The 25,271-nt window shown below is 40.5% G+C and overlaps 1 pseudogene; it reads right to left on the bottom strand.

Annotated features, from left to right (window-relative positions):
- Window positions 1-22,104: 22,104 nt before the first annotated feature.
- Window positions 22,105-22,766, bottom strand: LOC101413540 (3-hydroxyisobutyrate dehydrogenase, mitochondrial-like; annotated as a pseudogene).
- Window positions 22,767-25,271: the final 2,505 nt, after the last annotated feature.

Genomic DNA, 25,271 nt, shown 5'->3' with positions numbered 1-25,271 from the left:
GATACTCCTATTTGCCCATGGAAATGAACATGGACTACCTATTCTCTGGCCCATCTGCTGGGATGGCACCATGCCTGATTCCTGGCAGGTGGGCATGCTCCAGAGGACTGAGGTTTCAGTGCGTTCAGAGGAATGGCTGTGGGAGGAGGGAGGGAGTGGGAACAGAATGAGATGAGCAGCCGGAATGCACTTCTCCTTGCATTGCCCTCACCTTCAGGCTCTTGGCCTCATGTCAGCAGACTCCCTCCTAGAGTCAAGCCCTTTAGAAAACCCAGACATGAGAATCGCATGTCTGCGTGGCTGCTTGCAGTCAACAGAGTGAGGGGGATCCTGAATGTTGGAATCTGTTTTCAATTCTCTTCCCAACCACAAACATCTAGAGAAGCCATTACTGCAGATTGGGTTTAAGATAATACAGATGTAAGTGAAAAAAGATTGAAAAAGGATGACATAGTGCTACCCCACTCATAAAAGGTGTGTGTGTTTGTGTGTGTGTGCACACTTGCTGGTAAAACTAGAGGTGAGTAGTAAGATTATAGGTGATTTTTTAAAAATTCTTTTTTATTATGTGTCTTTACATTTTTTTTTCTACAATAGATATATGGGTGACCAAAAAAAAAAAAAAAAAAAAAAAAAAGCAAAGCAAAGCAAAACAAAAATAACTACAAAATATTAGGTATACTATTAGGTCTTTACTGAAAAACCTGATTTCTGAACTGAGGAAGAATTTCTAAGCCCTCTGTAAGATGTCTTAGTTGGTATTGGCAAAGTTGAACCTGGTACTTCAGGAGATGGAAAAGAGGACCTGGAAGCAGAGGAGATAGTGCAGTGGCTGGAGCAGAAGAGCATACAATGCTGGTTCTAGAAGAGCTGGGCAAAAGGGAATAGGAGCAGAGCCAGACCTTTGGACATTCAGCAGTGACAATTCCTGTGAGAAGCCTTCCCTTGTCTGCCCCAACCACCCCACCCTTGTCCTTAGCTGTGGTAATTTGAATTATGTACCCCAGAAAAAAACATGTTCTTAGTCCCATTTCTGTGAGTATAAATACATTTAAAATAGATACTTTTGGAGATGTAGTTAAGGTGTAGTCAATTGAATCAGGATGGGTCTTAAGCCTATTGCTGGAGTCCTTAGAAAAGAGAAAGCCTGAGGAGAAGCCAGAAGCTGGAAGTCAAAAGAACCTGGAAGAGAAGGGAGAGGACATCACCATGTGCTGGGCAAGGCAAGGAACTGAGGATTGCCAGGCGGCCAGAAAGCTACTGAGCCCCCTCTGAAACTGTGAGTCAATAAATTCCTGTCGTTAAGCCAATCCATATTGTGGTATTTGTTATAGCAGCCAGGAAACCAAGACACCAGCCTTCTCTGGAAGAGTTTGTTGTTCCAGTTTCTGTCTCCACAGAAATCTTTTGCTGACTGCTATTGGAGATTTCCCCTTGTAGGTGGGATTCATTGACACATTCCACCCCTCTCTCTAGGGAGTGCCCAGGCTCTTTGAGGGAAGGAATCATCTTGCTGTTGTTTAGAAGAGAACCTGGTTCATGGTAGATTCTCAAAATAAATCTCCCCCTTCCTCTAGCCAAAAACTACTTTTTGGGTATAGATGTATCCTGGGCAAGAGATGGAAGTAAGATGAAAAATGGGGCTGTAGCTGAGGTTAGAGTCTGAGCGTGACTGGAGAAGTACCTACCACAAATTTATCTACTGAATCAGAATCTTTTGGGGAGCTGGACCAGGAATCTATATTTTTAGTAAGTACCCTGACTGATTAGGGACCACAGTACTACATGATTTTCAAGGTCTCTTCTCACTCTAAAATTGGATAAAACTGTTACCCCTCCTAGCTAGGGGGTCCTATGAAATCCTTCAGTGTTTCCATGTAGATGGAAAATAGAATTTCAAGACTGGCTCACTGTAAAATTTTCACTATCTGAGTCAGAGTGGTAAACCAAATTGTACTTGTTAACTGGTTATTTTTTGGTTCATGTGGGGAAATTAGAGCCAAAGTCCATACCTTAAGCACTCTGTTGTTCTGCTGTCTTTCCCCTGCTACTTTGCTGTTGATTTTATCAGCAGGAAATACAAATCTAAAGTAACACAAGCTACCATTTATATTACCAAAGAGTATTGCTGGCACTCTTTTGACAATATTGCATTTAATTGCTCCCAAATCTTGGAAAGTCAGTATTCACCTTCTATTTACAAATGAGGACCACAAGGCCCCAGAGACTTAAAGAACTTGCCTGAGGGCACATGATAATGTAAATCTATTTGTAAGCATACAACAACATATCAGCATTTTAGGGTCTAAATGAAATCTGATCCAATGCCCTCATTTTCCAGATTCTTAAATGGGGACTGAGATATGAAGAGTCTTGTCCAGCACAGGCCCACAGTGGGGTGGCCCTGAGATCTGAAACCATGTCCCCTGACTCCTACATTAAAGTGCACGTGGAGACTCACTCCCTTGAAATTCTTTAATTTCCTCTCAGCTAGGCTCTGAGCTTCCTCTAGGTAGAGCCTCACCTTATGCCCAAGTATCTTCTTGTGCCTAGGATGGGGCTAGGCACCTAACAGGGTTGACTGTGTGAATGAGGAGGGCAGTACAGATGAGAGAAAGAAATAGCTGATTTGCTGAAAGACACCCCTCAAAGAGTTTAATTTGTCTCTATAAATGCAGGTGGAAATAGTTGTTCCTATTAGTTCTCTATGTGATTGGAAAAGAGTATATGGGATTTAGGGCCAAAATATCTGAGCTTTAATACCATTTCCTCCTTTAATACTTTGAGAATTTGAGCAAGTAGTTAAACTTTCTTACCTCAGTTTCCTCATCTGTAAAATGGAGAAATTCGTACCTACTTCAAAGAGTTATTAGAAATAGAAAGTAAAAGTACCCAGCATAGAACCTGACATATCAGGTACAACACATATTAGATATTTTCAGACCTCCCTTCCAGGAGGAAGCGTACCAATTGCAAAAAAGAAGTCTAGTTCAACAATTGCAGGTGAATGCATTGTTGATGAGTAAGTGGGACAGTAGGAGATTGATATTAGGGTCAAGCTGTTGGGCCACAAAATAGGTTTGGTTATACAAAATCAAGAAAACAGTCCAGGAGCTATGATTATTGTTGTATTCCAGCTACACATCAAACTTGAGTCTAACCTGAGAACATAAAATCATTTCTTGGGAGACAGAATATATGTCTGTCTCAGACATGTGTAACAGGTGGGAAATGGCTTCATAGTTTTCAGATTAGTTGACTTTCTCTTCTAATGTCTTGCTAATTATCATGTAGCTTTAACATTGAACCATAATTATTATCAGTTAATTAGACCTTAAAATGTATCTTTGATAACACCGCTGGCATTTAATTATGTAACTGGTAACTTATGAATGTTACTAAGGGGATATATGACTACAGTAAAATGTAATTAGATCCCATTTTTGTTTCTTGATATTGATTGTGATTGTGATAATAGTTGTGTAGTTTTTATAGCTTATATGGAAGTGGTTGCATTAAGTTGATAGTCTATAAAACAAATGCACATCTTAAATATTTTTAAAGCATATTAAAAAGAGAGAGACTGAGAAAAGGCATAGGGGATCATCACTCTTCATGTTATTTAACAAAAGTTCACAATAAATAAATGGCCTGATTTCAAGGCCGCTTTTTACCCTAAAACAAATTACACTGAAGAATTCACAGCATAAAAATTAATTCCTACTATTGGAAAAAGAGAAAAAAAGTGCTAAACTGTTTCCAACACCATGAAAGTAATAAATACGTTTGCCTCAAAGTGGTATGTACATATTAGTATATATTCCTCAATGTTGTAGTGTATATTGTGGAAATACATGGTGACTCTTTTGTAAAATAATGGTTTTAATTTCCTCCTTGTAGGAGAATTAGAGGTCAGCTAGAAATCAGGTCATTTAGCCAGGACTGGCTGGTAGATTATAAGCTTCTTGAGGGCAAAGCTCTGTTCCTTATGGATCTTTTTTTTTTAAAGATTTATTTATTTGTTTCTCCCCTTCCCCCTCGCCCCAGTTGTCTGTTCTCTGTGTCCATTTGCTGCGTCTTCTTCTTTGTCCACTTCTGTTTTTGTCAGCGGCACGGTAATCTGTGTTTCTTTTCTTGTTGCGTCATCTTGCTGTGTCAGCTCTCCGTGTGTGCAGCGCCATTCCTGGGCAGGCTGCACTTTCTTTCGCGCTGGGTGGCTCTCCTTTTGGGGCGCACTCCTTGCGCATGGGGCTCCTCTACGCGGGGGACACCCCTGCGTGGCAGGGCACTCTTTGTGCACATCAGCACTGCGCATGGGCCAGCTCCACACAAGTCAAGGAGGCCGGGGGTTTGAACCGCGGACCTCCCATGTGGTAGACAGACATCCTAACCACTGGGCCAAGTCTGCTCCCCTCTTATGAATCTTAATATCATTTACAAACTCTGATGTGGTAGTTTTCACATACCAGGTGTTTTAAATTAATGTTGTTTGTTGAGTGAGTGAGCTTGGGGGAAATTTAAGAAACTCTGCTTTATATACTGTTTCTTCGAGATGAGGAAAATGAAACATGCCTTAAGAGAACAAGTCATTACCAAATCCAATGGATGTGTCATGATGATGGGAACGAGTGTTGTTGGGGGGGGGAGAGGGGAGGTGGGGGGGTGGGGTTGAATGGGACCTCACATATATATTTTTAATGTAATATTATTACAAAGTCAATAAAAAATAAAAAAATTAATAAAAAAAAATATATATATATATATTCATACCAACAGGAAAAAAAAAAAAAAAAAGAGAACAAGTCACGATTCTGATGTGAAAAGGGCATGCAGATTCTGGTGAATTGTATTCTTGGCTCTGGAGAAGCCTGTGGATATATAAGGAATAATGATGCAAAATAGGGAGGGAAACTGTGGCAGAAGGGTCAGGCATCAAAATAAACTATGTGGAGAGATTCAGATCTGAATTTATACAACTAATCTAAGACAGAGAGTTTGATTTATTTATACAGTTTTACCTTCATGTCTTGACTTGTAATAAAAATGTAATAAATTAGCCAGAATTTCAGGTACTATTTCAAATGTAACACAGATGAGGAAGCTCGTTGCTCAAAGCCATGAGGAATGAAAGAACATTTCTGAAATCACAGGAGTGTGATGCATCAGTCATTAACTAAAAATGTTGTAAACACAGTTCTCACTTTTCAATTCAGATTAAATGAGAAGATGTTAAAAACGTATTTCTGATAGCTTTGCTGTTCACAGAATAGCAACTACCTTGATGTCTTTCCCTTGCTAAGTAGCAAGTAGCCTTGTACATTGTAAGGGACAGTGTGAGATAAACCTTTCTCTTTGTTGAAATGGGTTTTCTTATCAAATCCAAACTGCTTTGATTTGAATATTTGTGTAAACTAATTTATATATTTTTTCCTGAAATGAGTGGTTCTTGTATAGTAATATGACCTGTGCATAAATTCAAACTTATTCTATATGCAAGTATGCCTAGTTTCCTGGAAAACCAATTGAGAGGCATAAACTCAATAGGCTTTGGATATTCAGGGAGGATGCAAACTAAATGTGTAAATTAAAGCTTACCTGGAATGTGTATGTGTTAATTCAAGTTTATCTGGAGGATATAACTTATCTGATACTCAGATAAAACACTAGAAGAAACTAAAAAAAGTCCTTTTGCATATAAGTACTGTTTGACTCCTCACTCCTACATCCTCTATAGAAAAGGAACCTAAAAATCCTATTTGGGGCTTGGTTTTTATTAGGACAGGAATCCACCGAGTCTGCCTGGTCATAATTAATCTTACTCCTCAGAATTCTAATCCTTTTGCATATAAGCACCATTTGACACCCCATTCCTATATCCTCTGTATAAAAGGGACCCAAAAAATCCTATTCAGGGCTCGGTTTTTATTAGGATAGAAGTCTGCCAAGTCCAGGCTGTCGTAATAAATCTTCCTTCTCAGAATTCTCATGTCCTGGCCTTCAATACCGTGTATACCTGACTTCTGTTTGCTCCTTCTCTCTGCTACAATAGAAGGAAAGAACTGGGAAATTAGTGTACCTGCACATAGAGCTATATCCTAAACTGCGGCGCTTAGTGAGAAAGAAAACTGGTCAAGAGAGGGAGTGAGCCTAGCTTGTGATCTTGGACCAAGTTATTTAACATCTCTGAGACTATATTCTCACCTGTGAAATGGGGCAATTAACACCTTGGTACAAAGTTATGGTTAGGAGCAGAGAACCTATTTGTAAAGCATATGTCACTTAGTTGATGCTTAATAATGGTAGCTTTATTTCCCCTTATAATTGTAAGGTGCAGAAATGGCCCTGAGATACAAACTGCAATGCCATTGAAAAGGGAAACCAATCAATTAGCCAATGAGAAACATGAAGAGAAGAAAAATCAGAAAAATGAAATTAACTCCCAGAGGCTGTAGATGTGCTTCAGGAAAGGAGTAAGTTTGTTTAGCTGAAGCAACTCAAGTGTATTTTTGTTTTGGGAAGAAGGGACTGATATCATTCTTTCCAGACCTACTCAAGGCATTTTAACAAAGCTCTGGAAACAGTAAGAGGGAAGTTTGAAATCAGACACAAAGAAAGATCTGATTTTTAATCCCAACTCTTTGAGACTGTTTCTTTCTGTGAAATGGTATAAAAATCTGTATTTTGGTGGGGATATTGAGAAGAATACATGAAATAATGTATAAAAGTGCCTCACAGAATATAATAAGTGCTTCTTCACTTTCTCTTCTCAGTCAAGGACCAAATCTCAGGCTTTTCAGTTACAGTAACATGTAGGTAGTAGGCCTTCTGCAGTGTAGCATGATAATGAAGATGTTCTCTGTTTCTACAAGGACTTATTGCCCAGAGAGTACCCCCTTTTCAGTCTTTTGTGGAACTTTACGTTCATGCTTGGTTTGTTCCAAAATTACTTCCATAGGGTACTCCTGGGTTAGAGAACCAAGCAGAGCATTGTTTATAGAAGAGCATAGGTTACCTGAAAGAGGGAAGAGGGTTTTGGGATGTTTGTGTGTGTATAGATTTTTTGTTCTTTTCTCTAGCCCAGTTGAGTTCAAATTAAGTAGTTTCCTGGAAAAGAGAGAAACATTTAGTGAGAGAAGCTATAAAGTGCAGTGGTAGGCTGAGTTGGCCAAACTTGAGTTTAAATCTGACCTCCACCACTTATTTGTTCTGCCCACTTAATCTCTCTGAGCCTCAATTTCCTCAAGTGCAAAATGGGCCTATAACCTAGCATTACTGGGAGATTAAACGAAATGATATTTGTGATGTTCTTTGCACAATACTTGGCATGAAATAAATGCTTAGTAACAAGAAATGAAAGGGCATTTAAGATCATTTCAGGCCATATGTACTTTATTTTTAAATAATTTTAAAATTTTTATTTAATTCTGTTTTTTAAAAGATACATAGATCACAAAAAATGTTACATTAAAAAATATAAGAGGTTCTCTTATACTCCACCCTCCACTTTTCCCACATCAACAACCTCTTTCATCATTGTGGCACATTCATTGCATTTGGTGAATACATTTTGGAGCACTGCTACACTGCATGGATTATAGTTTACACTGTATTTTACACTCTCTCCCAGTACATTCAGTGGGTTATGGCAGGATATATAATGTCCTGCATCTGTCCCTGCAATATCATTCAGGCCCACTCCAAGTCCTGAAAATGCCTCCACATTTTTCTTCCCTCTCCCTGGTCTCAGCAACTCCCATGGCCACTGTCTCCACATCAATGATACAATTTCTTCCATTGCTAGAGTCACAATAGTCTATAGTAGAATACTAATAAGTCCACTCTAATCCATATATTATTTCTCCATCTTGTGGACCCTGAGATGGTGATGTCTGCTCCACCTCTAAATTGAGAGGGGTTTAGATCCCACATGGCTGATGGATGCCATTCTCCTGCTTGCAGTTGCAGACACTCTTGGTTCCATGGTGTGGTGGCTGACTATCTTTACCTCCCTGTTAGCTGACCTGGGTAAGTCCAAAGAACCAGAGAGTAGGTGTTGCAACTCTGCTGAGGCTCAGGGCCCAGCTGGCACATGGTGAGTCTAGAGATTCGAGTCTCCTGAATATACCAACCCTAGCATCAACCACAATTTCAGTAAAAGTGACAGAAGAGGCAAGTATAGAAAGGTCACATCTGAGTCCAACTCCATCACACTCTATATGTTTATAGATGAAGAAAATGAGGCTCAGAGGAATTAAGTAACTCATCTAAGCTGCTGCACCAAAGGAAAATTAGGCTCTTGGTCTCCTGAGTCTTAAGTCCAGGACTCTTTCGACTTTACCATCCTTCCTAAGAATCATTGTGAGACATTTTCTAACACACCAACTTTATTAAATAAATACATCCCCCCAAACCAAACATCCATGCACATTATCTGGATAGGAGATGGGGAGCTTTAATCCAGAGGCCACCTAAAGCATATGAAATAGATAGCAGAATGAGTTCACCTTTAATAGAAAGTAATCCATTTCTGAGAAACCATCACTGGCAATTTGACACAATTGAACTTCATCTTTAACCTTTTACTATGATTTATGTGATTAGGCCACTGGAGGAAGTGGTTTTCAGCAGCATGATTAAAACACTTGGAGGAAATAATTTCTGTCTTCAAGCACCTTGCATGCATTTTTCCCCCAAGTGTTTGTCCTTTCTCATCAAAAGGAGAGCAAGGAAAGAGAGAAATATTAACTTTAAACATTGTCTCAGACAAGAAATGAAAGATCACAAAATAGTACAAACTTGAGGTATTGGTCTACAGCATGTTTTCTTGCTGGGAGTGTACTAATTTAGCATTTCCTATATTTGGGTGTTTGACCCACCTACAAGAATTTGTTTTTTTCTAAGTTAGGAGACCCACCAAACTTCTTCCTCCACCAACTTTTAGTTTTTTCTAGGCAATGACTTATGAGAGACAAAAACAAAAACATGTGACTACCATCCATTAAGAAGTATATTATAAAAGAAAGGGAATTTTTATACCAGAAATGTATGTAGGACATAATTTGATAATAACGAGCAATTTTATCCATGAAAATACTGTTGTTTCAATAGTATTTGTTTTCATTCATTTGTCAAGAGGAAAATTGGGTCATGGACCAGGTTTTGACTTCAAAGCCAGTTTAATTCTAAATAAAAAAATTAGACTCTCTTTTTGTATTTGTCATTGTACCTCAAATTATGTCCAGAGGTTCCCAAATAGTCTTTAAAATCAATGAATCTTATAGGTACTATATATTGTACTAGAGTTTGGAGAGCAGGGAGGAGCTAAGAGTAGTAAGATTTACAAATCCCAAGATTCTAGTTATCATTCTGAACTCTGCCTATCTTTTGCCATTTGTCTTTGAGAAAGAGAATCTTGTGCCATTGCCTCACAGCACTTTACATCTCAACAAAATGGAAAACAAGATATGTTCTTTCTGGAGAGTGGGTGTGGGTGACCTATCTGAGTTTACTGGCTCACTGAACAGTGATTAACATTTAAAATGTATGCAAACTAGATGCCTAATTAAAGTCCAATAATGGAAGACTTTGAACCTATTCACTGCCTTTGGAAATAATCACAGATGTAGACTGCTTATCATGAAAAAGTCATTATGGAAAATGACCAACTCCCCCACCTTCTCCTTTACTTAACTGCAAAAGTGATTCTCCATTGCTGGGATTTGCAAATGGTGCATGTTACTGAATCAAATGTCTCCTGGTTGCTGTAATTGTTATGCAAATTATTTTGATTATAGGAAGAATAAAATTTATAGAGATCCTATTATATGTGAATTTGTAAACACTGGTCAAACCCAGGAGGGTCGTCACTGGCATTCATCTGAGAGGTCAAGAACTCTCTGTTGCCCTTTGGACATGGCAGTGATGGAGGTTGAGTGATCTTTCCTCCCATTCCTTATTCTTCCTTCTTTTTATGCTAATTCTTTATCAGAGAGGAAATATGAGACACAGATTGGGAATCAGAGAAAGCTAATGAAATCCAAAAGATGCCAGAGGGCAAAAATATTTAGGAACCAGTTTTTAGTTGCAGATTAAAAAACTATAGTCAAGTTATTTGCCCAAAGTAGAGAGAGTGATGGAGATAAGAACTGAAGATTCTCAGCCTCAGTGAAGGAAAAAAAGGAAAAGTGGAAAACCAACATTGATTGTGCACTTGCTATGTGCCAGAGACTCTGGTGGGTATGTGACACATTTTCTCATTTGACCAATATAATAGTTAATGAACTAGGTTGTATTTCACAGGCGAAGAATCTGAGGTTCAGGGAAGTCGGTGGTTATGTATAAGGTTCCAATGTGTCACTGTTAAACTTCAACTCTATCTGATTTGATAATTCATGGTCTTTTTCAGCTCTAAGCTGCCTTTCAAAATGTCTCACAAATGCACCCTCAGAAATGAACTTCCAGGAAGCATGATTTCACTTTGCTATACACCTGGACTTCAATACTACAGAGTACAATGTGGCTACAACAGCTGCTTGTTGCAGAAGCAGCTGCTGACACAACTAGTGCCCTACAAAATGGGATGCAATGGAATGTATGGCTATAAAAAGGGCTCTGGAGTGTTCTTCTATGTGGTTTGTTAAGATCTCTCACCATGCTCTTTGTGTGGTAGATGGACAATGGGATGGGTAATTTAATGTTTACTTGCTCTAAGCATATACTGAATTGGAGGCAGCAAATGAAATCATTTTCACCTTTGGGAAATCATTCATTTGATGAGACATTTAAGAAATTTGGATTATTTCTTCGAAGGACTGATTTATGAACACAAAAAGTGATTACGACCTCCAAGGGAAACATTTTCCCCCCTCTACTCTTTGTCCCTCAGTCTGACCCAGTAGACTTTGTCTGCATATTTGTGAGGCCCCATGCAAAAGTACAAATGGGGACCTGGTTACTATTTATTTAAGTATATTGAAGTGTAATCAAGCTATTAAATATAGCCTATCATCCCATTTTACAAAATGCCTGTGCTCAAATTTATATTTCTTGGATTCCTTGGAGCTACTGTAGAATGTGTACAAGGAGAGGAGCCCACACCCCTTCTCTTCCTTTCCTTACACATTCCTGCATTGTAAATTGCCTCTGAAGCACACACCCCAGGCTATCCATTCAAGAACTATCACAACCTCCACAAATATTTGCTCTCCAGCCACTCCTCAAGCCTATAGCTGTGAAGCCTCATGGCCAAGTCCGTACTCTAGAGGAAAGACCTAAGCAAGAAGACCTCAGTGGTCCTAGAAGTAGTTTTGAAGAAATTTGGGCAAGATATTCTAGGGCAGGGGCTCTTAATCAAGGGTCCATGAGCTTGAATGTAAATTTTAAAAAACAAAATGATTCTTGCAGGGATGTGTTGGTGTGGGTGTGATATATTTATTAAATAATACACAGTATAGTGTGGACTTAGTAAGTGGCCTATGATTTTCACCTGACTGGCAAAGGGGTTCATGGAACAAAAAAGATTAAGAAGCCCTATTCTAGATTCTTTGGAATCCAGAAGGTTGTCTAGAAGAGAGGGTTATGAGTCCTAGGCAGACACATCCCCTTGGCCACACACTTTTCACCCCATGGGCTTCACAGCAGTGCCCATCAAGCATGGAACCACACAGGTCCCTCTGCTGGATCTAAGGGTGGTTACTGCTATCCATGGAATAAGGAAGATAAGGGTAGCCTGAAAGTGGCAAAAAGGAGCTCAGTCTTCTTTCTTGCCATTTGATCACAGGGTACATCTTCAATATTAAAACAATTTTTTATGTATTTTTCTTGTACCAGTTCTTCAAAGGTAAAAATATTTTATATATTTTTATTGTATCTATAATATTTTAATGATAATTTTAGAAATAAAAGTAAACCACTCACAATCCTACCACTTTTTAAAATTAAACTAAAAAAATTATCAGCATAGGAATTTATTTGAATTCAAAATAATGTTTCTATTTAGAATAATATAATAATCATCTAAATTAAGTATTATCATCATTTGCTCTGTAATAGGTCTAAAAGATATTTATATGGCCTGTGCATAAATTCAAACTTATTTTATATCCAAGTATGCCTAGTTTCCTGGAGAGGTATAAACTCTATAGGCTTTGGATATTCAGGGAAGATGCCAACTAAATGTGTTAATTAAAGCTTACCTGGAATGTGGGGGGTTCATGTTCAATGCTTACTTGGAATATGGGGGATATATGTTAATTTGAGCTCACCTGGATGATATAACCTATCTGATACTCAGATAAAACACTTCAAGAAACTAACAAAAAGTCCTTTTTCATATAAGCACCATTTTGACTCCCCACTCCTATATCCTCTGTATAAAAGGGATCCAAAAACCTTATTTGGGGCTTGGTTTTTATTAGGACAAGAGTCTGCCAAGTCTGGCCAGTCATAATAAATCTTCCTTCTCAGAATTCTTACATCCTGGCCTTCAATACCATGTACACCCAACTTCTCTCTGCTGCAACATCTCTGGGGGCTCATCCGGATTTTCTGAGATGGTCAGAGACAGCAACAGTTGATGGCCCTTCCCAGATGTCTCTGAGGAGGCAGGGAGAACCTGGGCAAATCCTGGCCCTGGGCATCCTTGGATGCCCCTTTAGTCCAGAAAGAGGTTATGGACTCCACCAGAGCCCTCCCAGAGAAACTGGAGGCACCAGAGGGTTCAAGAGACCCTGAGAATGAAGCAAGGAGCTCCACGTGCCAGACAGGTAAGACCCCTGAGGGTATAGTGCAGGAAAAGCCTAATTCTAAAAAAAATTAGGAGGGGAACCTGATCAGCTCTTAAGAGAAGGCCCCAGTACTCCTGAGGAAAAGGAAGGAAGCCATCTTCTCTAGGTCTGAGAAAGGAAAAGGAGTGGTTGTCTGCATGTGATTGTGGAGACTGAGTGAGATGCAGAAACACACTTCTGTGGGGCCAGTGTGGAGTCCTGATCCACAGTTCTGTGGTGACCTCATCTGGTCAAAGGCAGTCTAGAGTTCCTCCTTGCAAAGGGACCCTCTTCCGAGTTGGGGGTTTATATTGATCCACTAAGGCTAAGAGGTGCTGTAAGCTCCCACAAGGGACGGGGCTGGAAACAGATGAAGCGTAAGGTTGAATGAGTGTTGTGCAGCAATGGCACAGGGTGGAAACATGGGAAACACACAATGTAGGACCCCATTAGGTTGTATGTTGAGAAACTTTCCCCGAGAGTTCCATGGAGATATGTACAGCATAAAGTTCCAGCCAGGAAAGCTTAGAATGCTTTGTGAATTAGAATGACCAACTTTTGGCATGGGCTGGCCTCAGGAGGGCACTTTTGACCCCTGGATCATCTGTGAAGTCCATGACATAGTAACCTGAAAACCAGTGCACTCTGACCAGTTCCCCTAATCGATGCCTGGCAGGATGCTAGGAGTCAAAGTCCACCCTGGTTAGGGAAATGTACGACTAAAGAAGTCAGGATTTGCCTAATACAAAAACTCCAAAGTGCTGTCCCAGAACCAGGCCAAACAAGCACCATGCAAAGGGCCCAGAGGAAGTGAACCCCAAATCCAGTGCCGACCCACTCATTCTAGAAGGGCCAAATAAAAATGACCTCCCACCACCCTATGCAATTGCTCCTACCATCACAGTGCTGAGGAATGGGGATGAGCCAATTTCCCAAAGCAGCACTCCCCTGTGATCATCTGTGCTGGGAGGTGCACCACCCATACCATTCCCACAGCGCCTTTATTGCCATCTCTACCAGGGAGTGCATCCACACTGTCCTCACAGCTGTCTCTGTCACCATCTGCACAAGAGAGTGTACCCACCCTGTCCCTGCAGCTGCCTTTGTCACCATCTGCACCAGGAAGTGCACCCACACCATCCCTGCAGCCGTCTTTGTCACCATTCACACTGAGAAATGTAGCCCAGCCTCCTCCACAGCCATTTGCCCCTGGGAGCACCGTTATTACAATGGACCTCTCTAACTGGAAAAGCCACACACCACCATACTTGGAGAAGACTCAGGCCATGATAGGCCTCTTCCAGTCCACCATGCAGACCCACAAACCTACCTGGACTGATTGTAAACAACTCCTCATGACCTTACTCAACTTCGAGGAGAGAATGCAAGTCACACAAGGGACTCTAACCGGGCTCAAAGAGCATCCACCTGAGGGAACCTTGGACAGCGACCAATATGCTCACACACAGTTCCCAGATGAGGACCCCCAATGGGACCCCAATAATGCAACTGGGCTCAACTGACTAGAAACTTTCCATATGGCCTTAGTTGAAAGATTCAGAGCTGGGAGCTGAAAAGCAGTAAATATGGCAAAAACTACCCAGATTCTACAAACTCTTGATGAAAGTCCAGCTAAATTTTATGAGAGACTGAGGGAGGCATTCCGTGTATACACACCCTGTAACCCAGACTCTCCCAAAAGTCAAACAATGGTCAATGCTGCATTCATTGCCCAATCACAGGCTAATATCCAAAGAAAGCTATAAAAGTTGAATGGCTTCACTGGTATGAACATTTCTCAGCTCTTGGAAATAGCCACCAAGGTTTACATCAACTGCGATGTAGACACCAGGAGAGAAGAAAACCAGAAGATGAAAAAAAAGGCAGAACTTCTTGTAGCAGCAATAGTCAAAAAAAGCAATCCTGTGTCAAGGAAGGTAAACTGGGAAACCCCTGCCCCAAGGACAGGGAGGGGCCCACCCCTAGGGTGAAATCAGTGCATATACTGCAAGGAGGAGGGACATTGGAAGTGGGAGTGTCTCAGCAGGCCACTTGATCCCATTGCAGCTAAGTAAGAGTAAGCAGCCAGTACATTAGCCAGGAAAGCTAGCAGAGCATCATGAACTAAATCCTGGACTTGTGAAAATTCAGAAGGAAGATCTGCAAATAAGCTCATTGGACTTGTGGGAATAGAAGACTCTAGTAGAGATTATTAGGGCAGACAGGGCTCCTATTCTCTTGGCCTCGCAGAGCCTATGGTCAGAGTCCAAATTGGGGGCTGCACTATACATGTGATGGCCAACCCTGGGGCTCAACACTCTGTAATGACCAAGCCATTATCAAAAAAACAAGCCACTATTGTAGGGGCAACTGGTAAAAGTACCCAACGGCCCTTCCTCCAAGCCAGGACCTGTAATATTGGGGGTAAGGAGGTCACTCATGAATTCCTTTTTCTCCCAGAGTGCCCATCCCCCTCCTGAGTTGAGACCTGTTTTCTAAACTACAGGCTCAAATTACCTTTAATGCTACAGGGCAATCCACACTAACACTGGGACCACTAAACCCTCTGAAAACAGTGCTAACCCTCCCTCTGCAGGAGGAATGAAGACTGTTTTGCCTCAGCAAAGCTGGCCAATCTATGGCCACACAGCTACCCTTCGAAGATGTGTCCGAAGTATGAGCAGAAGGAACCCCGATGGGGATGGTACATAACATTTCTCCAGTTATTATTGAAATAAAGTCCACAGCCAGTCCAGTGAGCATAAAGTAATATCCAGTTCCATGTCAAGTGCAAGAAAAAGTCCGGCTACATATTCAGAGATTGCTGAATAAAGGCATGCTGAAGTCATGCCAGTCTCCATGGAATACCCCGCTCTTCCCAGTTAAAAACGCTAATGGGGTTAACTGCCCGGTCCAGGACTTGTGAGCAGTCAACTCAGCAGTAATAACTCTCCATTCTGCAGTCCCTAATTTGTACACTCTCCTCAACTCGATACCCTCATCGGCAATCTACTTTTCATGGCTGGATCTTAAGGATGCTTTCTTCTGCATTCGGGTAGCACCCCGGAGCCAACTGATCTTTACCTTTAGGTGGGACAATCTGAGCTCCGGTGAAAAGGAACAGCTAACTTGGACATGACTTCCTCAGGGATTTTAAAATGTGCCCCCTATCTTTGGACAAGCCCTGGCCAGTGATCTCAAATCCTTTAAAGCAGAAATCCACAACTGTTTTCTCCACCAATCTGTAGATGACCTCATCCTCGGAAGTCCCACCCACCAAGACTGTGCTAGCGGACCCCACGTCCTTTTAAAATATCTGCAACAAAAGGGCTATCGGGTGTCCAAGAAAAAAGTCCAAATCCTACCTCTGGTCAAATATCTAGGTTATAAAATAGTGCAGGGGCTCTGTGAATTAGGACTTGAAAGAAAGGAAGCAATCTGTAGCCTCCCTGAACCCAACACCCACTGAAAGCCTTGAGAATTCCTCAGAGCTGCTGGATTCTGCTGCATTTGGATCCCCAATTTTGGGGTTCTCATGTGCCCTTTATATGAAACCACAAAGGGGGAAGATCATGAACCCCTGCTCTGGGAAAGCCCACAAAATGATGCGTTCCCACTCTCAAGCAAGCTCTGATGGAAGCACTGAGCATCGGACTTCCAGATCTCAGTAAACAGTTCTACTTCTACATTCCTAATCACCAAGGCATCACAGTAGGAATACTCACTCAATACCTGGGTTCCTGGCAAAGACCTGTAGCTTATTTATCCAAACGGACACTGTAGCCCAGGGATGGCCCTCATGCCTGCAAGTTGTAGCAGCTGCAGCAATGCTAACACTAGAAGCCATAAAGTTAACTCTCAGCAGCCTATAATTGTTCAGGTTCCACATGCAGTAATCTCAATCTTAGAAGCCAAAGGAACACACTGGCTTACTAACAAATGTCTGGTTAAATATCAAACCCTATTATGTGAAAATCCATCCACCCAACTGGAACTTGTGAAAACCCTGAACCCTGCTACTCTGCTACCCATCGAGCTGGGAATTCTAGCCCATAACTGCCTGGAAACATTGCAAGAAGTATATTCCAGCTGGACCTCCAAGACCAGCCACTACCAAATCCCAACATGAAGTTCTTCACGGATGGGAGTAGCTTTATTCAGGGCAGTGATCAGTGAGCAGGATATGCTGTAGTAACATCTGAGACCACAGTGGAGACCCAGTGCCTCCCGGGAAACACATCAGCATAAAAAGCCAAACTCATTACCCTCACCTGAGCCCTACAACTTGCAGCTGGGGCTAAGGTTAACATCTACACAGAGTCCAAATATGGCTTCCTTACCTACATGTGCAAGGAGCCTTATACAAACAGAAAGGACTCATTAACTCAGGAGGAAAGAACACTAAATATGGCACACAGATTCTGGAACTACTAGAAGCAGTTTGGGAGCCCATCAAATTGGCTGTGATGCACTGCAAGGAACACCAGACAAGCCACATCCCCGTCACTCAAGGAAATTGGAGGGCAGTTGCTGAAGCAAAAAGAACAGCATGGGAAGGATCCCTATCTGAAAACTTGGCTGCTGCCCTTATTCCTCAACCTCCTAATTATCAGAAACTTCAGTACACACTGCCTGCTCTCGTCCCACAGCCTCTGAATCACCAGGAACCATAATACACTCAAGCCAAGAGAGAGAGTGGATACTCTCTGAGAGTGGGACACAAGGGGGAAATGGGTGGTGGACATTGCCCGATCACAGAATAGTCATGCCTTCAATATTAGCTGCAATTGTAGTTCAAGACTACTATGAAAACCCATCTTAAAGAAGTGTCCCAAGTCTAGCTGCTGCCACCCATGCCATATGCCAGCAGTGCGTGACATGTGCAAAAATAATCCTCACCAGAGACCCACGGGAGCCCCAAGAGTCCAAAGAATTGGCAATATGCCTCTCAAAGATCTAGTAGTTGATTTCACTGAAATGCCATGATCCGGAAACTATAAATATCTCCTGGTCCTCATTTGTACCTTTTCCAGCTGGGTGGAAGCCTTCCCTACTCTAAAAGAAAAAACTGAAGAAATAGCCAAAGTTCTCCTCGTGGAAATCATTCCTCGACATGGGCTACCCCTCTCAATTGGCTCTTACAAAGGACCCATCTTCGTCTCTGAAATCACTCAAAAGATTGCCAAAGTACTGCACATCTGATGGAAACTGCACACCACTTACCATCCTCAAAACTCAGAGAAAGTAGAGCAAAAACCATACAATAAATACTTATATTGCCAAGATTTGCCAAGAAACTGGGCTAACATGGGTGCAAGTACTCCGAGTGCACTCCTCCAAGTTTGGGCCAGCCCAAGCTGAGAGCTAAGCCTAACCCCTTATGAAATCCTCTTTGGGAGGCTCCCCCCTCTTAATTCAAAATATAGAAGGGGATCTCAGAGAAAGAGGAAACTTATCAATAGCTCAGTAGATGATCAGCTTAGGAAAAACCCTACAAAACCTGCATTGCTGGGTTCAGGAAAGGGTCCCCATTAGCTTAAGCAGTTCTGCATACCCATAGAAGCCAGGAGATGCAGTCTGGGTCAAAGACTGGAAATCAGCTCCACTAACCCTTCTATGGCAAGGACCCAATCTTGTCATGTTATCAACCCCCACTGCAGTTAAAGTAGCTGAATTCACCCCATGGATACACCATAGCCCAGTCAAGCACGCCGCCCCAGAATCCTGGACAAATATTCCAGATACCCACCACTCAACAAAACTCATCTTGTGAAAGAACAAAACACCAAGCCCTGCTAACACCCCAGAAGCTAACTGGTCTATGCACAGCCAAAGGTTGAGGATAGAACACTGAGCTCTTCTTCAATCACACCCCAGAAGCTGGTTAGTCTAGCATAGCCAAAGAATAGGAATCTGGTTTAATCCCAGTTACAATGCCCCTTCAGTTATTTTCCCAACTCCTAGCCCTGACCCTCCCCTGGCCCCAGGTTGGCACCACAAAGTGTAAACCATGTATTCAAGAAGTGCAAATGGGGGCCCATTTGCACTTCAATACCACTTTAATAAATCATAGCCATTACACCTGCAAGGCCACATAACCACCTGCCAGTTTCAGGGGATCTCCTATAGTGTCTTTAACGTATCTGGCAAATAACCTGCTATGACCCAAGCCCCTAACAGTCTCCTATAAATGGAAAATAAGAGTGTTTAATCAAAATGGGGAGCTACTTAACTCTACCCCACTCACTAGCCAGAACCAATGAATGTTCCTCCTAGTTGAGTCATGTCAAGTTATAGACTCTGGGATACCATGGATCACCAAATGTGGAGGGCTCACCTGGGAGCAAAAATATACTCATAACAATAAGTATCTGTGTGTTCTAGAAATGAAAAGTACAGCCCAAGGTGTGGGGGGGCTTCTGGTGCAAATACATAGGTGCATACTACTGCCCCTACTGTTCTTGTGTCACCTGGACCACCTGGAACACAGACACAACTAAACAAACAGCCATCCTCACCAATGGTACGGCCCCAGCTAACTGTCCACACACTCAATGTAACCCCTTAAACCTCACCATCCTTAACCCTGAATCCTGGCAGACTCAGGGAGTCCAAATGGGCCTCTGCATTGACGGTCAAGGAATAGACCCAGGAGCCTACATCTGGGTTGGGTATCAGGAACACCCACTCTGTGTTCCACTCCTTCTATGAAGAAATGGAAAAGGCCTTTTCCATTCCACAAGTAGCAAAAAACCTCTTCATAAACCTAGATGAAGTAGTAGGGGCAGACTTAAATGTCTCCTCATGCTGTTATATGGAGGTATTAATATGGGAGATCAATGGCCCTGGGAAACTAAAAGAATGCAATTACAGTCAACCATATAACGAAACTGGCCTCCCAGTCATCCCCTGATGTAGTATGTGGCCCTTGCAAACTTCTGTTATAGGAAAATATTGTGCTTCAAGGGCCTGCCTAAACTCCTCTATATCTGTTGAAAATCTAACATGTACAGGGGGAAAATTCCAAAATTATACTGTCAATACAACAGAGCCTTGGGGAACATGGAGTGAATCTGACCTCATTCTCATAAATCGTACTTTCCCCAAATTAATCAGTGTGGAACCCCACCGCAAAGGGCCCCTTTACTGCCCCAAATGGTCTGTACTGGATTTGTGGAAAAGTTGCATTCCGAGAACTTCCCCAAAACTGGTGTGGTTCTTGTATGTTCAGTACAATAAAACCCTCCTTCTTCCTCATTGAGCTAAGCCAGCCAGTATATTAAAACATAAGAGATAAAAGGGCCGTCATTACCTGGGGAGGTGAAGAATGGCCCCCTGAGCATATAATCCAGTACTATGGGCCAGCAATTTGGGCAGAGGATGGCATGTGGGGTTACTGAACCCCTATCTATATGCTAAACCGAATCATCCACTTACAAGCAGGGTAGAAATAGTAACTAATGAAATTGTCCATGCTCTAAACTTACTAGCCCAACAGCAAACTAAAATCAGAAACATTATCTATCAAAACTTTCTCACCCTAGGCTATCTTCTGGCAGCTAAAGGGGAGTTTGCGGAAAATTCAATCTCTCTAACTGCTGCTTTGAACTAGACAGCACTGGAAAAGTTATTGATGAAATTATAAGCAAAATGGTAAAAATTGCTCATGTTCCAGTGCAAACCTGGAACGGTTGGAATTTAAGTAATCCCTTTGGAAGCCAGCAGTCAATAGCTAACAATTTCAAGCTTCTACTGGGAATAACTGCCTTCCTCATAGGAGGATGCACCATACTTCCTTGCCTCCACTTTCATCATAAACAAAATATGCGCCCCAATAAATGGTATAGTAAAAATGCAGACAGCTGCCCATCTCATGGTATGCATACCAGTCAGTCCAGAGAAACTCTGACAATAGTGATGCTGAAGCTTAATAATCTTAAGCAGGCATCAAAGGGGGGAAGTAATAAGGCCTGTGCATAAGTTCAAACTTATTCTATATTCAAGTATGCCTAGTTCCTGGAGAGCAAATTGAGAGGTATAAACTCTATAGGCTTTGGATATTCAGGGAGAATGCAAACTAAATGTGTTAATTAAAGCTTACCTGGAATGGGGGGGTTTCATGTTCAAAGCTTACCTGAAATGTGGGGGGTTCATTTTAAAAGCTTACCCAGAATGTGGGGGATATGTGTTAATTCAAGCTCATCTGGAGGATATAACCTATCTGACACTCAGATAAAACACTTGAAGAAACTAACAAATGGTCCTTTTGCTTATAAATGCCATTTGACTCCCCACTTCTACATCCTCTGTATAAAAGGGACCCAAAAATCTTATCTGGAGCTTGGTTTTTATTAGGACAAGAGTCCGTTGAGTCCGGCTGGTCTTAATAAATCTTCCTTCTCAGAATTCTTGTGTCCTGGCCTTCAATACTGTGTACACCTGACTTCTCTCAGCTACAACAATATCATTCTTAGGGAGTGGATGTAGGTCAAGTGTTAAGTGCAAGCTCCCCATGTAGGAGGTCCAGTGTTTGATCCACCATACCTTCTAAAAACAAAACAAATGAAAAAGCCAACTCTCATTGAGGAGCAGATGCACCTCAATGGTTAAACGAACGCCTGCTTCCCATTTATGATGTCCTAGGTTCAATATATGGTACCTCTTAAAAAGAAAAAAAATAGATGTTCTTTTGAAATCCAAAAATATGTAGTAAGAATGTATAAGAAAATGAAAATATAAAAAGCAAGTTTGCTGAGCATTGGGAGCTGTAACAAGAGGAATACACACTCAGATACTGTAACTGAGTCCAAATTACAAAACTTGTAGCAAGAAACTTGTTTGCTTTATCAGTTCTCTGAAAAATACGTCAGCAACCTCAGTTACGTAAGACTATTGCCACTTCGTTAACATGACAAACTTCTTGATGGATGCAAGGAGTAATCCATTAGACTTCCTTACTCTAATTTCTCTGCTCACATTAATTTATTTTCTTTCATTTAAGATGTGGTTCATCTTGTTGAAAAAATATTTGGTTTTATTTGTAAAGTGGAGTAAATAATATCCTCAATGATGTATTACTCAATGGCTTGGTTCAATATACTAAAAAAGGTCAGTCAGATGGTTAGTGGCTTGCAGAGAAAGATAATTTCAATTAACATATGTTTTCTAAACAAACTAAAAGAATAAACAGTTAAAAATGGGTGAAAAATCATAGGGTTGACTGTGACTTAGACAATCAAAAGCAGCCTGGAGACCTTAGATTAAACTTGTGAAGTGAGCTATAAAGAGGCTCCAGGATAAGAATTTGATTTCCAGCACTGTCCACGGCTGAAGGACAAACTCAGAAGGTCTCCTCTCGTAGAAACTGGAACACAAGTAGGAAGTTTTTCTTTGAGTAGTCCTTTGCACACATTCTCCTGTAGATTTGATGGGCCAGACTGCCCAGAAGAATTGGGCTCTTTGTGTTGGTAGCAGAGTCTTGTGCTAATCCCAGATCCTGATTCCAAGATTCTTAGCTTCAGTAGTTCTATTCATACTAATAGCTAACAGCATGTTATTGAAGATCTTTGCAGCCTGCCCAGTTCCAACATCTCCATGATACACCACTTTGGAGCCCATGACACCAGCACCTGTTGGGCAGCTGCAACTTCCTCTTAGATTCCTCCCACCGCAAACGTGAGGTTTCCAGACTGGACAGTTCCCACACTGCCAGAAACAGGGCATCCAGGAAAACTGCTCCTATTTTTCCAACATCTTTGGCAATTCTTTTGAAACTGTGGAATCCATTAATAATTAGCTTTTCTTCATTTTCTTTAGAATTCCATTTGCTCCAGAATAAATTTCAATTGCATTGATAGTTGTGGGCAGCATTCTAAAAATTCTGTCAGTTTATTCAACTCCCTCTGCTGGGAAAGATACTACCTGTTCACCTTGTTCTTGAAACTCTTTGCATGCATCAGGGAATGCATCACAAATAAGGAGTGGATAGCCATGATTCATGAGATTTTTGCCATTTGATTCCCTATTTCCCCAGGGTTTATATTGTTTACAAAGTGATTATACAACAATATTTTCTACTTCTCTCTTACAAAATACTTAGTCATAAAATGATTAAAATTTATGCATAAAATTACTCACTGCAGCATTAGTAGAAGTGTGGGAAAAAAACCTAAATACTCAGTAATAGGGGACTAAATGTTTAAGAAACTCATGGAATATTATGCAACTATTCAAATATTTAGGAAGATTTTATAGTAATTTTGAAAAAGTTTTATGTTACTATGACATGTTAAAAAAGCAAGATATAAATTTATATATGCAATACAATGATCTAAAATCCAAAAACACTAGGTATGGAAAAAAGATGGAAAGAATATTTTAACTTGCTTAATAGTGGTTTTCTTTAGGTAATGAGAATTTTTCCTCTTCTTCCTATTTTTCCATATTTTTCAAATATATACTTTTATTGTCCCATGATGGATTTATAGATACTTCTTTGATAGAAAAAAAATTTGCTTAAAAAAAAGAAACCTGGGAGAAATAAATAAACACTGTCAATTTTGTATGACTTAAAAATAATTTGGTTTGAATATGCTTGGTAATTAGTAAGTATATTAGTGAAATGAAAAATCTCTATATTAATTTGAATTGTTCTCTTTGTTTCTACCTACATTTCTAGTTAGCTCATTAATTAATTTTTTGTACATAATCATATGACTGCTGCTCTATGGTAGCTGAATTGGTCCATGGCTAAGGGAAGCTCCGTTTAGCAAAAGAGGAATGCCTGCAAGCACCAGAAACTACCTGAGACAAGGAACAGCTTCTCCCCTACAGCCTCTGGAGGGGCATGGCCCTGCTAACACCTTTTTGAGGCCCTGTGATACTAATTTTGGACTTCTGGCCTCCAGAACTGTGGGAGAATAGATTTCTATTGTTTTAACCCACCAAATTTGTGGTAACTTTTTTACAGCAGTCGTAGGAAAATAATACAGTGACCTTTAGTTCATTGTGGTTAAGTTTCCTCATTTGTAAACGGTAGATAATAATACCTACTTCACAGGGTCATTGTGCAGATTAAAGTTATGTTTATGTATTTATGATACAAGAGAAATAAATATATAAACTCTAATCTGCACAATAACCCTGCGAGATAGGTATACTACTTTTATTTATTAATACATACAATATATATGAATTGTACATGTGTGTTTCTCTTGAACATTCTACACACTCACACACTCTTGGAAATAGAGGATTCAAGACCCTGGGAGATGTATGAGATGGCAGTACCAAAAGTGGGAAGGAACATGAGTCTCTAAACCACCAGGTTGGAGAAAGCCACCCATTGAGTGGGAACACCTGTGTGGGAGCGGCATGCAAATGGAGGTTTACTTCTCACTCTGTTGTGGGAAGCTGCTGATTTGGTGCCTTATTGTTACCAGAGCTAGTATTACTCTAGCTAATATAAATCCAGAGCTCTTTGCACTTGCATGAAAAGAAAGGTCACCAGTTTGCTTTTCTAGAATTATATCTTACTTGTAGAAAAGTCTGTTAGGGAAAAAATTGTTGGTGCATATACCCAATAACTTTAATGTTGAAGTCATTGAAAGAAAATGAGCACAACATCCATAAAGGCCATTTTCAGAAATTCACTTTTCTGATTCCTGTTGCATTCTAATTAATATCACAGAGTATTAGCAAACTAAGTAAGGAGCAATTATTAGCTATCAGATTCTGGTTTAGGAGAGAAATGATGGTACATTTTGCATCATTAAAAATTAAATCTCATAAACATAATGACTCAAATATCAGACCCTGACAGTATGTGCAGATGATAAACTATGGTATGTAAGAAAACAATTTACAAGTTAATGGCACAATATTTTCTGTATTTAGACAGAATCTCTTTATAAAAGGCAAAATGATATTTTTATATGAAATTGTTTCTAGTTACTGATAAGCAGAAGAAAAACAATACTTATTGTACTGGGTTGAACAGTTTTCTCCCAAAATGTATATCTACTCAGAAACTATGAATGTGACCTTATTTAGTAATAGAGTTCTGATCTAATCACTTAAGTTGAGGTCATAATGGATTGGGGTGGGCCCTAAATCTGATGTGAGCAAAGTCCTTATAAGAAGACAAAGCATATGAATAGTTCAATAAAGTTCAGTAAGTGACCAATAGATATTACTTCTTTTTCTCATTCCTTTTAGCTCCAAACTAAAAATCAAGTAATGTAAAGAATGAATGTGCTGCAGTTTGGTCATGAGGTAATTCACGAAGAATTACATTAGGCATGCAAAATTTCTCTGTAGCTTCCCAGAGCTTTATATATTTATATATGTCAGAGATTTCTAATATTCTGTGATCTATTCAAAATTATCTTTTTAATTTAAAAGCATGCTATATACATACATATTATCTTTGTTTTAAAAATATCTATTTTTTTAGAAAAACCTTTGCTTAAAATGTTTTGTTTTAATGACAAGACTTGTTTTATACAA

Source organism: Dasypus novemcinctus, chromosome 8 (genome assembly GCF_030445035.2).
Source record: "Dasypus novemcinctus isolate mDasNov1 chromosome 8, mDasNov1.1.hap2, whole genome shotgun sequence".
Lineage (NCBI taxonomy): Eukaryota > Metazoa > Chordata > Mammalia > Cingulata > Dasypodidae > Dasypus > Dasypus novemcinctus.
Note: the sequence above shows the minus strand (reverse complement) of the source record. Positions and strands in the feature narration are given on the sequence as shown.